This window comes from Apium graveolens, chromosome 5 (genome assembly GCF_009905375.1).
Source record: "Apium graveolens cultivar Ventura chromosome 5, ASM990537v1, whole genome shotgun sequence".
NCBI classification, from domain to species: domain Eukaryota; kingdom Viridiplantae; phylum Streptophyta; class Magnoliopsida; order Apiales; family Apiaceae; genus Apium; species Apium graveolens.
In genome coordinates, this window is record NC_133651.1 from 260,840,247 (window position 1) to 260,848,653 (window position 8,407).

The following is an 8,407-nucleotide window of genomic DNA, read 5'->3' on the forward strand; positions in this document are numbered from 1 at the left end:
TCCCCGACCCCGGATTTGGGGGTGTTACAAAATACAAGTGGTTCCATATAATTACCACTACGCCATAAGTGGGCTACTATAATGCAAGTGTTACAAGTAGCGTTACATTAGGTAAAATTTTTTTATCCTATTGTAACAGCTCTCAATTAGTGTTATAATAGTTATAAATCTAGTGGTATAAAAATATTGGTGTTGCACAACATGTAACACGAGCACCTGGTGTTACATTAGTTACTTTTTAGTTTTTAATAATATTGAAGTGAGAATATAATACTTTTTAATTTTAAAAATATTAAAAATATATTCTGGTTTATTAATGATTCAATAATGTAATACATAATATACTATAAACTATAAAGTTTGTTTATACGTAAATACAAAGTTTAATTTTATTATATTTTTTATTTAATAAATAATATTCTATTAAAAATTATAATCTAATAATTAAAATGAAAATATAAAATATAAAATACAAAGATTACTGGGTGAATTATTGGGCTGTAGATTTCCCCCAAAATGAAAACACAATACTAAAAACACAATCGGTCACACACTCTCTCAAACATAATACCCTCTGCCATCCTCACAATCGCTATATTGTGCATCTCGATGCCGAGTCTTCAGAGACTGAGAAGACCATCATTGAAGAACATAATATACATGGCAGGTTTAAAGACCAGTACTTATTACTTTCAAACTTTTTTTCACTATATTTTATTTTGCAGAATTTTAGGGTTTCAAATTGGGTAAATGAAGACATTATTTGATTTTGTCATCGGATCTGTACAAATTATGGGTATGTATTGTTACTGTTTCATATATATTTGATTTTATGGGATTTAAAGCTCAAGGATTTACTCGCCTTACTAATTATCTGCTGTTAATTTTCCAGTTCAACCTCAACCAATGGATCCGAAGAAGGATTTGACGGAACTCCTCTTTCACGACTCGCTGATTTTGTTCATTTTCGTGTAAGTTGTGTTTACTAAGGCGTAGAAACGTAATTGAAGTGTTGATTATGCATCATTTTTTTGTAAAATTCTCCAAGAACTTGTTTTTTGAATTCAAATTATGATTCTACAATAAGAGAATATGAAATTGTAGATTTTGTAATATAGAAATAAGTGAATTGAGAATAAGTTACTATAGAGCTATTTACGGATTGTATTTGTGGTTAGTGAATGATTCGGATATACTATAACTAGTTCATCAACAAAATATGTTGATATTATTCGGATACCATCTGCTCTGTCTCGCGTATTATTTCGTAAGCATATGTCTGTTTATAGATGTTGAGAACTCAAGATTCAAGTTAATTGTATCGAGTTTGCTTTTTGTACTTGAGACTTCACTATATACCAACATGTACGATTTTGACTTTTTGTTCTTAAGAATTCACTATAATACCGACATCTATGATTTTATTATCATTTTGTAGTAAGTTCAAATATTTCTATTTATAATGTGGAATAACTGGACTGGAGTGGTTGTCATGATAAAGCTGTAATGCTTGAGGCTGCTCTATTTGGCGAAATTCCTGAAGGGAGTTCACATCATGTCCATATGCACCACATCAATACATGCATAATGGTTTTGATGAAATTGGGACTTATACTAGGCGGGAACCTCGTCCACCATCACCTACTCTAACTTTTTAGCGCTTGATACGAGAACAGCAGGTTTGCCTTTTTGAACCAGTAGTAGATACCAAAGGCAATGGTTTTGTTTAATCTGATCAATTATCATTTGATCTTGTTCTCTATTTTTCTTGTAGGATGATGAATATCTTGCGTCACTGCAAGCAGATTGAGAAAAAGAGTTAAAGGCCGGGGAAGAAGCTGAGGCACGTCTTATTGAGGAGCAGGCAGCCAAAGAAGTTGCACTTGAAGTAGAAAGACAAAGAGCTGAAGAATTACAAAGAAAATTGTAGGAAGAACAGGTAAAGGCATAATACTATTAAATACTTTAATATGGGAATGGAGATGACCTTGATGATCCTGATTTGCCCAAGTGCAAGTTTTCTATTTTCTTGTATAGAATCTGGGAATGCTTATGTGGTATTTTTTCCCTTTATTTCCCACAGAATAAAATAATTTTTGGTCACTAAACTACAGTCACTTTATTTATGTGGTGTTAGGAGGCCTTTCTAAGTTTCTACAGCGCTCTGCTCTTTCCCCTATCTTTTTTCTAATGTATTAGAAAGTGGTTAACAGGTCGAATATCCACTCAATGTAAATTTAATTCGTGGAAATCATGAAGCTGCAAATATTAACGCCCTTTTTGGCTTCCGAATAGAATGTATTGAACGCATAGTACACTACAATATGTCCATCTTATCATATTCAGGTCTATGTCAGTAAATGTCTGTTATATGAATGATATAATGTTTCAGTTATAACCATTTATATTTACTATATTTTATATGCGAAACAGGGTGAGAGAGATGGTATTTGGGCATGGCATCAGATACATAGATTGTTCAACTGGCTTCCCTTAGCAACTCTTATTGAGAAAAAGATAATTTGTATGTATGGTGGTATAGGAAGGTCAATAAATCACATCGAACAAATTTAAAACCTTCATCGTCCAATCATAATGGAAGCAGGTTCTATAGTTCTCATGGATCTTTTTATGGTCGGTACATCTCATTCACTATCAATGATTATTGTAATTTTGTTTAGTTCTGGTAATCTTATTAGACGAGTTTGTTTATTTAGGTGTGATCCTACTGAAAATGATAGTGTGGAAGGCTTAAGACCAAATGCAAGAGGTCCTGGGTTGGTTACTTTTTGGGTTAGTTTTGTTTTATTTATCTATTTTGTTTAGTTCTTCATGTCTTTTGTGTTTAGGGCTCATCCTGTAAAGGTTCGTATATTCAGCCTGATCGCGTGAAGGAATTCTGTAGCAACAACGATCTTCAATTAATTGTGCGAGCACATCAATGTGTTATGTTTGTGTTTGAGCGTTTTGCACCGGGACATTTAATCACCCTCTTTTTAGCCACTAATTACTGTGGTATGTCTTTTCCCTCAAAAGTAGTAATGGAGAAGATCTAAGAAAGCTCGAATTTTTTTAATTAAGTTTGTGTTATTTATTCAGGCACTGCAGATAATGTTATTATTTCAACACATGTTCTGTTGTGGTTTTTTTATTTCTAATGCTATTTGCCTCATGTAAATAGCTGAGAAGGAAAGACCCAGCGATGGAAATGAGCGGATACCCTCCCCAACAAAAGAGGCGCTTCTCAGGCCATTGAGCAAAAGTTTTTTTAGACGAATCAATTAATGTAACCCATGTTAAATAATACCACTTGTAAGCTCCTCAGGTTATCTATTGTCTTAGTTTAACTGGGGGTAGTTACGTACAATGCAAAGGCAGATATATTCAAATGATATGCAAATAATTGTGTAGCCAATCTGTAAGTCCCATCAAAGATAACTATAATTTCTATTGATGTTAGCCTGTTGTAGATATAAAATGTAATATATTTTTATTGGGATTGTTAATAGATATTTTTGTTTGATGATATGCAAGAAATCCATCCATTTCCAGGGAAAGAATTAAGAGATGACAGCTCCGCTTGGTTATCATTAACACTAGTAATATGGCTCGGAGATGAGATGATTATGTACTAGTATGGATTAGATATGATACTATTATGTATTATTATTTTGATATTATGTTGCTACTGGGATTGTTGTTTAACAAGAGCATGTAATTTAAATATTTTAAAATTAACCATTCCATTTGCCTATTTGTTCCATTTGCTTATTCTAGTGTAATGTATGTTTATATACAGTGTTACATAATATGTACTACTATTGCTTAATTATAACAAACTGGTGTTATATTTGATAGAAATGATTGTTAAAATAGGTTATGTGGGCCCCACAAAACAATGGGGCTTACTTTTGCAAAATTAATTCCAACTTAATGTAACATATATAAAACGTTACAATTGGAAATGCAGTGTTACATTGAGGCCTATTGTTATACTTTTAGTCATGTTACAATAGGTAGCAAAAGTGTTACATAGGGGGCCTGATGTAATGCTCGCAAGTGCAACGCCCCTTACTGTTATAATAGGTCTATTGTAATGTTTTTCTGGCCTATTGTAACAGTAGAAAGGCATTACATCAGGTCATCTATGGCGTATTGTTCAAATGCAACTAAGATATGCATAATTATTCCCTTAAAATATCAAGAAAGGATATCCCACGTAGTCATGTACATGTAACTATTTCACAAAACATGATGCTGGAAATGACTCAAAACTGAGAATTGTTCTTGTATACAACAAAAATTGTAACCCAACTCGGTCAAAAAATAGGAGAGTATACATAAAATTGAGAGGACATGGGTAAACACAAGGCAATAGCTTGTAAAAATATAGGGTGACTAGTAGAAAATTTAACTAAATAGATTGTTGCTGAATAATTAACGGTAAGAACTGTAAGTATCTCCTGGACCGGATATTCTTGATATAAAAGCTAGATGTGTATTATATTATAACAAATATCAAACAAAAAGATCCAACCGAACAAATGTATTAGACAAAGACCCAAGTTTACCTCAATTGGCTTTAAACTAGAAGGTGAATTAGCTTCTGTTAGGTAATGAATACAACACAAGGGGGGTGAATGTGTTTTAGATTATTTTAAGTTTTTTGAACTGTTATGGATGTGGTTAACAAAGTAATCTAACTTGTAGAGATAAAGTATTTTAACAGAAATAATAAAACATGCACATGAACACATTATCTTCAAAACTCACTTAATTTTATATTAAAATCAAGTATGTCTTGCTACAAATTTCTGGGTTCTTTGTTGATAAAGAACTCATCTTCTTTCTTGAGAGAGTTACAAGATTTTTAGATCTATTTATTACAACTAAGACAAAGCATCCATTGTTTACTTTATAGAACAGTAAACACAGGTTTTACACAGCATGCAATAGCATGTACTAAACCCTACTTTAAGTTAACTAAAACTTTCTATTTCTGATTTAGTGTATCTTTGCAAATCGTGCATGTGTGTGACTTTACTTTGTCAGTTAATTTTGACCTTTGATCTTGTACTCATCAAGCTGCCTTTTGTAGACTTTTCAAATCAGTGATTGATTTGTTTGTTGATTGATAATCTTGGATATTTAACTGGTCTGCATTTTGTACTTTGAGTTTCATATCGAGATCTCCAGTTATTATATAGAGAACTTGACATCTCGATAAGTATAATGGCTTATCGAGATCTCTTATTACTCTATAGTTGTTTTGACTTATCGAAGTCTCTGAGTTCTTTATAAAAAAAATTGGATTGTCGAGATCTATGAATTTCTGCATGTAGAAAAGACTTGTCGATATCTCTGAGATCTCTATAGGCATATTGACTTATTGATATCTATGAGATCTCTAATGAGAATTTGACTTGTCGATATCTCAAATCTTCACATCTTCAATTTGACTTGTTGATATCTCTGAGTTCTTTATTGCAGAAATGACTTGTCGATATCTCCAATCTTCATATCTTCATTTGACTTGTCGATATCTCTGAGACTTCTCTATAAGCTATTTTTGACTTGTCGATAAGTCATTCTGGAGTTCTCGAATGAATTGACTATAAGACTTAATCTGTGACTTGTAGATTTCTTGACTTAGAATGTTTTTTCTCAAAACAGATTTATTCAATTCCAAGCTTCTTCACATTGTCTCTGAGTCATGAACTTCTTCTAGAGTTTATTCTTAAGCTTGAGACTGTTTACATAAAAATACTCCAGTCTAATCTATTTACACTTTTACAGACTTAAGTGATACAATTCAAAATGCAAACTTAGATTATCATACAATTTACTTAGGGATGTCAATTTGACTTAGTCTTGTTATACTACAGGCATGTCTTGTACAACAATCTCCCCCAATTTGTAAGAAGATTGCTTATCACAAATTCATTCCTGGTAACAAGACTAACCCCAAGCTACATTGAACAATTAAACTTTACATTCAAATTGACAGAAATACAACATTTATACATAAGAGATTTCTTGATTTTGACAGATACATTCATTAATCAAATTTCTCATTTTATGTTTCTTCTCTAATGAGGTCCTTTAACTTTACAAGTACTTCCAGTTCCTCTATTATTGGTGTTCCTTTAAGAGCTTCTACGAATTTGAGTTTATCTGCTAATGGATAACTGTTCAAGAAACCAACCCTAATTCTTGAGAATCTGCCAGCCTTGAAGTTTAAAAATTGTCCATCCTTGGTAATTCTGCTCATCCCCTTTACCTTGAGATCTTCATATTTTTGTATATATATGTCTATCTCCTCAATATACTTTCTTTTCCTCTCCTCACTTTCAGCCTTGTTTCTTTCTTCCATTTCTACCAACCATTTAGCCAAAACAGATCTTCATGCCTTAGTTACAGTATCCTTATCCTTCAGTAAGCTTATCACTCTTTTAATCTCTGTGGGTGAAAATGTGTCCATTTAGTTCTTGCCAAGAAATGTGAAGGTTCCATCCGGATAGTAGATTCTTACTTCCCTTAATGTTATAACCCAAACTCTGACCATTTCTTCATCTAATTGTTGAAAGTGGTCTTTATCTAAGATGCACCAGTTTACATGTAGAAAATCACTTTGATTCAAGAAGTTCTAGATGGCCCTCTCAGTTACTTGCAGTTTCTTTGGTTTTCTCCGAATAGATTTGTAATGAATTTTGGTTGGTGGCTTAACAGAAGGTAGGTTTGAGATTTTCTTTAGAGATGTTTGGCATGAGGTGATTGGTATTTTCAGAAAGGTGTTAGCAGTTTGTTTGTACAAGAATTTTTGCTTTGAGGTTTATGGTCGTTTGGTATTTGAGTTTGTTGGCCTAGAAGGTTGAGCTTGATTGATTTGGATTTTTAGGGTTTGTTGTTGTGGTTCTGAGCCATCTTCCTTTTTCTTTATTCTTCTCTCTTCTCCTCTCTTCTTCTCATCTCCTTTCTTCTCATCCCGCTTCTTCTCTTTGCTACCAGTTGCTCTAGAGGATTGACTTGGATTTGAGCCAAAAGGTTGTTGATCATCATGCTTCTGCTCATCATCATCCTTGTCACCTTTTAAGTTGTATTGTAAGTTTGGCAACATGGTATCAGCATTCACAAGGTACATTTCAAGGATTCTGATCATTTCTCCATCTTCAATTTTCTTGTGCTTTTTGCATTTCAGATCAGATTGAAGAGTCATAATCAGCCTCATGTTTCCTTTTACATAGTTCTTAGAAACAGTGAAGAGTTTGCATTTCTTAGTTGAGGACAGATGTAGGCTACCCCTTTCCTTGGATAAAGATAGGCTTCAGGAAAAGCATCTATCTGAGCATTTTTGAGTTCATGAAGCAATTGGTTGTCCTCTGTGATGACTGTATGTACCTTGTCAATAACTACATCCAGCTCAGAAGCTCTCAATTTCTGGATGTTGGAGAGGGACACATGTAGACATCTATCCAGTCCAAAATCATTCACATTTGCTACAATCCTCTTCTCCAGAAAGTTATCAACTTTGACAATCACCACTCTAACAAAGTTGATATTATCGGCCAATGCTCTTTTTTAGGTGATGTAGTTATTATGAAGAGACATCCTTAAGCCTTACAGAAGGTCATTGAATTCTTGATCTTGACATGGTCCTTCTGCAGCTTTTAGAAGTCTGTCTTTCACCACATCTTTTGATAATTGAGCTTTAAAAGAGCTTTGACCAGCTTGAGTAGATGATGTCAATTTTCCAGTCTCCTTTAATTTACCATCATCCTTGGATTGTTGAATCCTAGCTTCTATCTCCCCCTTAGTCTTGGGAATAAGCATGAGTAAGGGAGTTGGTATTTCTGGCCTTACAGTCTCAGGAAGTGCATGCAATGGTATGTTAAGCTTTCCCATGATAGCTCCCATAGCCACAAAATTTTGCATTTGTAAATGCTTGTGGGAGTCCACCAAGGTCTGTATATCTGCCTGTTGACTCTGCACTAGAGTAGTGAGAGCTTGCACTTGAGCTATGAGTGAGTCATTGGAGGACTGCAAAGTTAAAACTTGTTCTTGAAGAGGTCGAATTTGTAAGTTGGTGGATGTAGAAGTGGGTTGTTGAGAGCTTGAAGGTACTGAGGACCCAAAGGTTGCTTCCACCGCTTTCTTTATTCCTTCCATGAGCAGTGCAGAAGGCTCATATCTGCTTTGATAAAGCTGGTTCAGTTTGAGCTTTGTATCATTTAAACTTGTAATTTGTTGTTGAACCACCTTATGCAAAGCTATGAAAGACTGTCTCAGATTTTTGACATCTTTTTCTACAGAAGTTAGATCAAATTTGGCCATTTGGTCAGCAAAATGTTGGAATCTTGAAGTGATCTTGACTTGAGAAGGAATAATCTCATCCATCTTATCTCTCACT

At 33.8% G+C, this 8,407-nt stretch overlaps 1 long non-coding RNA gene across 3 annotated transcripts; it reads left to right on the plus strand.

The window, feature by feature from the left end:
* The first annotated feature begins 506 nt into the window (after positions 1-506).
* Positions 507-3,528, plus strand: LOC141725122 (uncharacterized). 3 transcript variants are annotated; one of them, XR_012577024.1, is made up of 8 exons: positions 507-796; positions 893-971; positions 1,439-1,679; positions 1,775-1,939; positions 2,434-2,634; positions 2,718-2,793; positions 2,880-3,015; positions 3,182-3,528. It is a non-coding gene; the product is annotated as an uncharacterized LOC141725122 (long non-coding RNA). The 3 variants fall into 3 exon arrangements; XR_012577025.1 differs by having other exon boundaries at positions 1,502-1,679; positions 3,100-3,528; XR_012577023.1 differs by having other exon boundaries at positions 1,502-1,679.
* The last annotated feature ends 4,879 nt before the right edge of the window (positions 3,529-8,407 follow it).